The sequence below is a fragment of the Bacillus rossius genome, chromosome 2 (genome assembly GCF_032445375.1).
Source record: "Bacillus rossius redtenbacheri isolate Brsri chromosome 2, Brsri_v3, whole genome shotgun sequence".
NCBI lineage: Eukaryota > Metazoa > Arthropoda > Insecta > Phasmatodea > Bacillidae > Bacillus > Bacillus rossius.
The window spans coordinates 47,340,997-47,349,248 of NC_086331.1; the positions used below are offsets into that span (position 1 = coordinate 47,340,997).

The window sequence follows — 8,252 nt, forward strand, 5'->3', positions numbered from 1 at the left end:
CCTTTTATGTGCTTACTGTGAAATTTTGGGTACTTCCTTCCATCTATTAGTTTTACTTTGCTCAGTAATAGTAGAAGAAAATGCACCAATTAAAAGTGCCTTTTCTTTCTTAATTTTCACTAATATTGCAGTTTTTCTTGCATTGATAATACTATGGAATGCCATTTTCCTCATGCGTCAAGTAACAATTTACCTAAGCAAAAACTATGTACTTATATTTGGGGTTATGTTGACAATGCTAACTTATTCAGTTTTATCAGCTGTTTAGTAAAGTTAACCAAAGTTTATAAGTATTCAGTCTTTTATTGTGGAACAAAATTTACAATTACATACTTGTAGATCGATCACTGGTAAAATGTAACTTCTGAACTTAAATAATATTAATTTTTATTTGTTATTACCTACATGCCCACCAACAGTTGTTAAACTTTTGTGGCGGGCATGACAGATATAAACATGGACAAACAAAACACTCAAACAGAAAATAAACATAAAGGCAATAACATAAACAGACACGTAAAACATATAATTACTTATTAATACACTTCTATAAATTCTAAATAGAACTTAAAACTAAACATGATGAACAAGATACAAATCGAAAGCTTTTGCCAAATCAAAATAGCAGGCATCAACCTGACCTCTATTAGTAACTTCATTGAAGATAGGAGTAAAAAAGGTGATAAGATTGGTGGCTGTGTACATGCCAGATCTAAACCCATGTTGATTTTGATGTAATTAATATTTCAAAGGAAAATTAATAATTTTGAATATTTTTTTTTTTAAATTTTTGGAAAAACCATTAAGAATAGAGAGGAGAATAGTTGGACACATTAAAATTACACACACTTTTAAAAATGGGAATAACACTAGCTAATTTCCAATTGTCAGGAAAAACTTGTGTTTTTAAGCTCATATTGAATAAATATTTTAGAAGGGGACCCAGTAAGTGAGAGCAACCTTTAAGAATAAAGTTAGGAATTCCCTCAGGACCAGTGAACAATGCCAAATTTAGGGACTTTATCCCCAAAGTACTTTTGGAAATGTCAGGAAGAGTGATAGGGTCATAATAGAGCTTTGGGAGAGAGGGGATTGGGACTTATAATTAGAGGACACATAAATACCAGAAAAATAATCAGCAAAAATATTAGATAGTACCACAGGATCACTAAATACAACTCCATTGACTTTAAATATGTTCATAAAAACCATTTTTAAGTACTTTGGAGTAACACCAGAACACTTTAGGATTGGTCTTGATTTTATTATTAATGGCTCTGATCCAATTAATTTTGTCACGCTTAAGTTCTAGATCTGCTTGCTATAGAAAGAAAACAAAGAACCGTAATACATATTAATATTTCTTTTATAAAGTTTATGATAATATTTCTTAGATTTTAAAGAATGTGTTAACTCTTTAGAAAACCAGCAAGGGTATTTGGAGGTCTGTTATTGTGATTACAGGAATAAAGACATTCAAATTATTGCATATACAGGAAGATGTTCTACTAAATCATTGGGATCAAAGGTTTTGTAAAAATTAGACCAATCAAATTTTTTATGGCATTATAAAGGCCAAGGAAATCACCATTTCTGAAGTCCTTAAAGGCAACTGAAGAAGTTATTTTGCAAGGTAAAGCATCCATAAATATTTTTATCATTAAGGCCGGATGATATGTATCTTCTTTGACAAGTGGATCTTCTGCTCGAAATTAGTGCATTCATATAAGTTACTAAAGCAAAGATTTTAAAGGTTTTTAAAATCTAAAATTTTATTATACTGTTGTAGACCAAGACTGGATGAGAAATTAAGCAGAGTGAGTGCCTTATTTCTTATGAGCAAATGTATGATATTGTGTGTCTGATTAGAAGACCAACTAATACAAGGCACGTTAAAATCAGAGAAAAACAATATTATCACTTTGATAACAGGCAAGTTTATCTTCAAGTACTTCAAAATAAGACTGAAATGAATGTATGTGGAGGTAAGTAGATTTTCCTGAGAATGACAAATTTTTAGTCGAAGTTTTAATTTTCACCCTCACAGCTTCAATTCCTGGGTAATCTAGAAAATTGATAAGTTGAACTGAAGGAAAGTTGTATTTGTTTATTGCTGTTAAAACACCACCACCGTGTACTTTCTCGGTCAGCAAAGAATCTCTATCATTCCTGAATATATAATTGTCCATGAAATAATGAGAATTAAGATTAGAGTTATAAAGCCAAGTTTCAGTTAAACAGATGATACTGTAGTGAGAGCTAAGAAGATTATCTCAAAATTCAAATTTTGTTCTAAGACCTCTACCATTTTGGTAAAAGAATTCCCACTCCTTCATATTAGAATGCACAAAAACAGTTTTACAATGCTCCTCCAAACACCACTGTAGGAACCAAAAAGATTTTATGAACTAGAAACAGAAGAGTCGGAGCTGTAGATTTGGTCGGGATGGAGTTTGCTGTTGTGAAATAGGCCACAAGTGAACCAATTCCAGAACTTTTTCAGGACCTTTTAATAGAATTTTCTTATAACCTTTTTATGTCACAGGGTAATTTTTTAATACAATAAGTACAACTAACTTGATGTAAGTTTTTGGACATACGCCGTTCTTAGTTCTGTTACGGAATATTTTGTAGTGTTTATATCCTTGTTGACAACAGCAATTTTTTGCTTAATTTTGTGTTTTTTTTGTCTTTTTTGGGTATTTTTATTTATTTATTTATTTTTTTAGTTTTTAGTTTTTCTTCAACAGAAAAAGTTCTTAGCAATGGCGTATGTCCAAAAACTTACATCAAGTCATGCACTCCCATTGCACAAATATTTCAAAGATAAAAAGTACAACTAAACATAATACAAAATAAATTTACCATTTGCAGGAACTAACCGATTTCTACATTAGAAAATTAAAACCTTTTAGAGCAAATGCAATATTTTTTACGCCAATTACTACACTACAAAATATTAAAATACCAAAAAAAATTCCATATATATATATATATATGTCAAGTACGTCACAAAACGTTTACCTCATTATCAATTAATAATACGCGCATTGCATACGTGGATTCATGAATCTCCTTGAGAGTAAATAAATGTGTTCATAATACACCTATTAGCTAAATCCAAAGTTGCTTCAAACAAAAATGAAATTCAAAAAATAGATGCAATTACCTCACTGATACTATTTTAAATTTACAGAACTTTATTAATTGACATTTGTATGTAAAAGTCCATACTTTTTTACTGTTTTAGTCTCTCTAAACATAACTCATGTAACTAGCTTGTACAGTTGTTGGCTGATGCCACCCTTGCAAGCCTTTCCACTGTTGTTGACAGAACATTGCCCCCCCCCCCCCCCTTTTTCTCACTATCTCTCTATATATGTGTATGTGTAATATGAAATACACGTACACACACATATAATATATATCACCAAAACGAACACCGGAATTAAATGCAATATATGCAGCCAACTGCCCACATAAGCCAGATTTGTTGCACTGAACTCAGATAAATACGATATTTCTGACGTGTCACTAGTTTCTATCTTCAATAATAAATAACAATCCGTAATTCTCTAACCGAATACTGGACGTAAATCAGTAATAATTATGGAAAATCCACTAAAATTAGCAGCACAGCAGGTTTTATGTGGACAGTCACCAATTATTTATATTTAATGTGCGGCTATAAACTGAAGAGAGCAGTCAACAAACAAAATGCAATTTAGAAGCAGGCTAATGAAAATTAAAATTTCGTGACTTTTAGCACCGTTACAGTTTATTTCGGGACTTTTGTGAACAATCCTTCAGTTTTGTTACTTTTTCACGACTTTTGTGACCTGTAATCACGCTGAGCTTACAGCCAATGAGTTGCCATTATTTTAATAGCTACAAATATATTGTGAGGTTGCGGTGTTCGAGGATTCAGAAAAGTCGAAGTTAAATCAAAGCTTGTAAACGATGAGTCAAATTTGACAAAAAGAATTTTCTTTGAAGCAATTGTAGAGTTAAATTCTCGTCATTTCATTTAACACTGGTGTATACATGACTGACATATTTAAATATCACTTTATTTTGCACAGTACAAATAATTATAGGCATATATTTTATTTAAATGTGAAATCAAAACATTTAAAACATTACTAATTTTGGTTTAAGGTGACAATCAGCATCTGCAATTTTATATTTACTTAGTACCAAGGGGTGGACACACGCCCGTTAATCTAATAGCTCAATGCTAAATCAAACCTTGAATAAAATAAATAAAAGTTTTCAAGCTATTATATTTTATTTGTAATTAAGACATCAAGTAATTTACTATATTTGATTTCAACTTTATAAAACCCTAAAATCTTTACTTTCAAATATGAGAAACATAATTTCTATTAATTTTATATCACATATTGCACGTGTTGAATCTTGGCAAAACAAATAAGTCAACATGGCATGGAGAAAATTCCTGGTGTGCTAGCTGCAATAAATCTCACTCAGTAATAGGAATTATTGTGAAATATGCATGAATTTCATTATGTACTGTGTGTGTTATATTACAAGGACAGAAGAATAAACAACATTGATATGCTTTTCTTCAATCTCCCAATGTTATATCAGCTAAGTAAAATGTTACAAACCACTATAAATAAATTGCAGGACTGCTACTCCACATGCTAAGAAAAAATACCTAGTTTCCTTATAGAGATTTTGAACATATTTTGACTAATTAATGTATGTATACATAGAAGGCTAGCATTTAAACATTTAGTTAATGAATAATGCAAACAATTTATTGAATTGCGACTCCTTTAGTGTAAACTAAAAGCTTGACAAAACCATATTCATTTTTGTCAAGATTGCCACCTTGTAGCACAATTATGAAGAAAAAATATGAATGTTCAATAGCATTGAGTGTTCACTTTGTACAAGTACTTTATTTACCAACTCAATGATATCTATGACATGTTCTCATGAAGGTTAATCAACCTGTAATGAATTGTTAAACAAAAACGGGCACATTTGCCTTGCACACATTGACAATGGTAACTAATTAATTATTAGTAGCAGAAAGATCAATTTAATTGTACTCACGTAACAAGTAAGGCTAGTGTAACTTACAATAATAAAATAGCACATTTGTGAATAATTTATCTACATTCAAACTATAGGCACGTCTGAAGTATTTCTAATAGTAGAAGTTGGCTACCCTGGTAGCCACGCACCAATTTACAAATGGAAAAACTGGACATTTGCCCAGAATGCCAGTTTTTGGGGGGTGGGAGAATTTGGGACATGAAAAATAAGTTTTTTAACTTACGGTAACAATCTGATTTAAAAAAAAAAGAAAGTAAAATACTAAAATTTAAAGCACAACAGAAAAGCATGTAATATGCCCGCACTTGTCGTAGGTGAACACACAACCTGTTGCAATGATGACCTGATATGTTTGATGAGTGGGGTGGAAGAGGTAGGGTGGCCGGGGTAAGCCAGGTGATTGGGGTAACGAGGGGAATGCCAGCGTGGGCAGCGCAGTGAGAATATTGCAATGGAGGGGGAATGTCTCTGTCTCGCTCACACCCTGTTTCAGTCTCTCTTCTATGAATTCTGTTCCTTAGTTCAAGTTGAGACGCATGTCACGTGTGCGCTTTAATTTGTTTTATTTTCATTACAATATTTAGTTATTTTGAGTCAGTTATAATGTTATTAAGAGTAAAAAGTTGAGTGGTGCCGAATATAAAAAAAATGCTGCTGAAAGCAGTTTGACGAACTTGAACTGCTTAAGAAAGTGCCAAAAATCAGAACATATTTTACTTTGAGTTTGACTCGTTCAACCCCATTCTCCTAGTGTCAGGATGACTCACCAAGACCATTGACTTCAGTCACCAACGTCGTTGAACTTTACAAAAGAAGACCTGCAAGAGACACAGATTGACCAATCTTGTGTTAGTGTAAACCTTGATGACGAACCTGAAGTTGTTCAACAGCAGCAGTACTTAACTAGCTCACATGCAGAGGCAGAGATAGGCTTAACTATTTCATTTTCTATAGATAATTGTCCTACTTGGAATATCAAGTCAAACTTAGTCATTGAGAATGTTCTTAAAAAATGTCCAAAACAAAACTTAATGGAGGATTTTTCGAAATCTCAACAAACTTACAATGACGCCAAATGAACTTTGTCTCTAGCTATGTTTAAAAGCACTCTTCCTAATGAGTATGTAGTTTTAAGAGATTGATTGTTATACTCCCAGACAACCGGTAAAGTATTCTGTATTCCAAACTGTTTATTCCAACCAGTCAATGCAAAAACACATTTTTCCACTAGTTTTAATGACTGGAAGCACAGCTACGAACTACTTAAACACCATGAACAGCCCCATGATTATAGGCGTAATATTCTTACGTACATCACACATGTCATTGACTGTGCTGTCAGCAGAAGTACTTCACGACTGGCAAAGTGAACTATCAAGAATAGTTTCAGTTTTCAGAATTTTGGCAGTTAGGGGTTTACCATTCTAAGGAGATAATGAAAATTTTGGATCAACTTCAAACAATTTATTTCTTGGATGCCTTGATTACTCGCCCAGCACATTGGGAAATATGGTAATAAGGGTCAAAGGCACACCTCATACCTGTCTTCTAAAAAATGTAATGAATTTATTGAACTGATGGATAACTGTATGCTTAAAACCGTAGTTGAGGAAGTGAAAGAAGGTAGATACTACTCTCTTACAGTAGATTCGACCCCTGATTGCTCTCACATTGACCAGTTGACTATTATCTTCTTATGCTATATACCTCAAACGGTTCAAACAGAACCAAAATCTGTAGAAAGACTTATCAAGCTTCCGCCTGTAATATTGCATACATATTCCAGCATTCCAGTCTTGAAAGATTTAATATCAGTATCAAGAATTGTAGGGGCCAAAGTTATGGCAATGCCTCCAACATGTCAGGACCCTACTAAGGTCTTTAGGCCCTAATAAAACAGCACTGATCCCTTGCTGAATACAAACAGTGCGCTACACATTTATTAAATCTTGTTGGTTCTACTATTGCTGAATGCTGCACTGGTTTTTGGTTTTGTCCAGGAATTGAATAAACACTTTTCCATTTCAACATACAGGTGGAATATTCTGAAACAATACTTGGCAAAAAACCATAAACCTGTGATAAAATCCTTGTCAGAAACAAGATGGTCTGCACGAACAGATACTGTCCTATCTTTAGTAAAAGGTTACAAGGAAATACGAAAATCATTGAGGCAGCTATCTGAAGACCCCAGTGTGAAACCTGCTTGTAGACTTGAAGCATAAAACCTTGAGAAAGTTTCAGAATTTTGAAACCACTTTTCTGTTATTTATGTGGAATGACATTTTGGAAAGAGTAGACAAATGTTCTAACAACTTACAGTGTGAAAGTCGTAATCTTGAAATAACTTAAAACATTGGAAGGATTTCTACAAAAAAAAGTTTGATATCTAAGAACAATCTGCAATGAAAATGGCTGGATGTGATGTTCCCAGCTACTCAAGAGTAAGGAAACAGAGCCAGTGTCAGGATCGCTGGCAACAGACATTTAAACTTTGTGCCTTGCCTCGAGGAGCTTGCCCGCAACAAGAGACTAACCCCACCCGTTTTCCCCTCTTTAGCTTTCCCTTGAGCCTGCGCAGTAGTTTTTTGTGCAAACTTATGGCATTGGCGAGTATCGAGCCTTCTTCGCTGTCTTGCCTCCGAGCTGGCAAAATGTACATCTGTTAATTTAGTTTTGCTGGGTCTTTGCACGAGGGCGACATGTCAGATGTAAGTCATCTCCGAACTTAGTAGTAATTTTCAATTTTCTAAATTTCACTACGGCCCCGTCTGTCAAAATTACGTTTGGCATTAATATTTTCAATAATTTAGTTCATTTCACGATTTCTATAATGCGTTCATTTAGCTTGATGAGAAAATTCGGACTAGTTAGAACTCATGATGTGAGAATGTCATTTTGGCCTCACAACTGGTTCATTGGCATGGTCACTGATTTTTTACGCGAGTATTTGTAAGCATTCAATGCATTGTGTGAAGAATGTAGAGACATCCCTTCATAATTGGCGTGATTGGCGTGTTGATTTACGAGAATTGATCTGGTCATGTTAAATTATGTAGGGTGCAGCACCTAAGGATTCTGCCTTAACTTCCCTGAATTTCATTGTGTTACTCGCACATTACTTTTCATGCTTGTAACCCTTTATAGGGCCTTAGGGATTTCAT

General features: G+C 33.6%; 1 protein-coding gene across 1 annotated transcript in view; it reads right to left on the reverse strand.

Annotated features, from left to right (window-relative positions):
- Nucleotides 1-8,252, reverse strand: part of LOC134529269 (protein NipSnap) — a 63,869-nt gene that overhangs the window by 11,236 nt on the left and 44,381 nt on the right. The gene's annotated exons all lie outside the window — the stretch shown is intronic.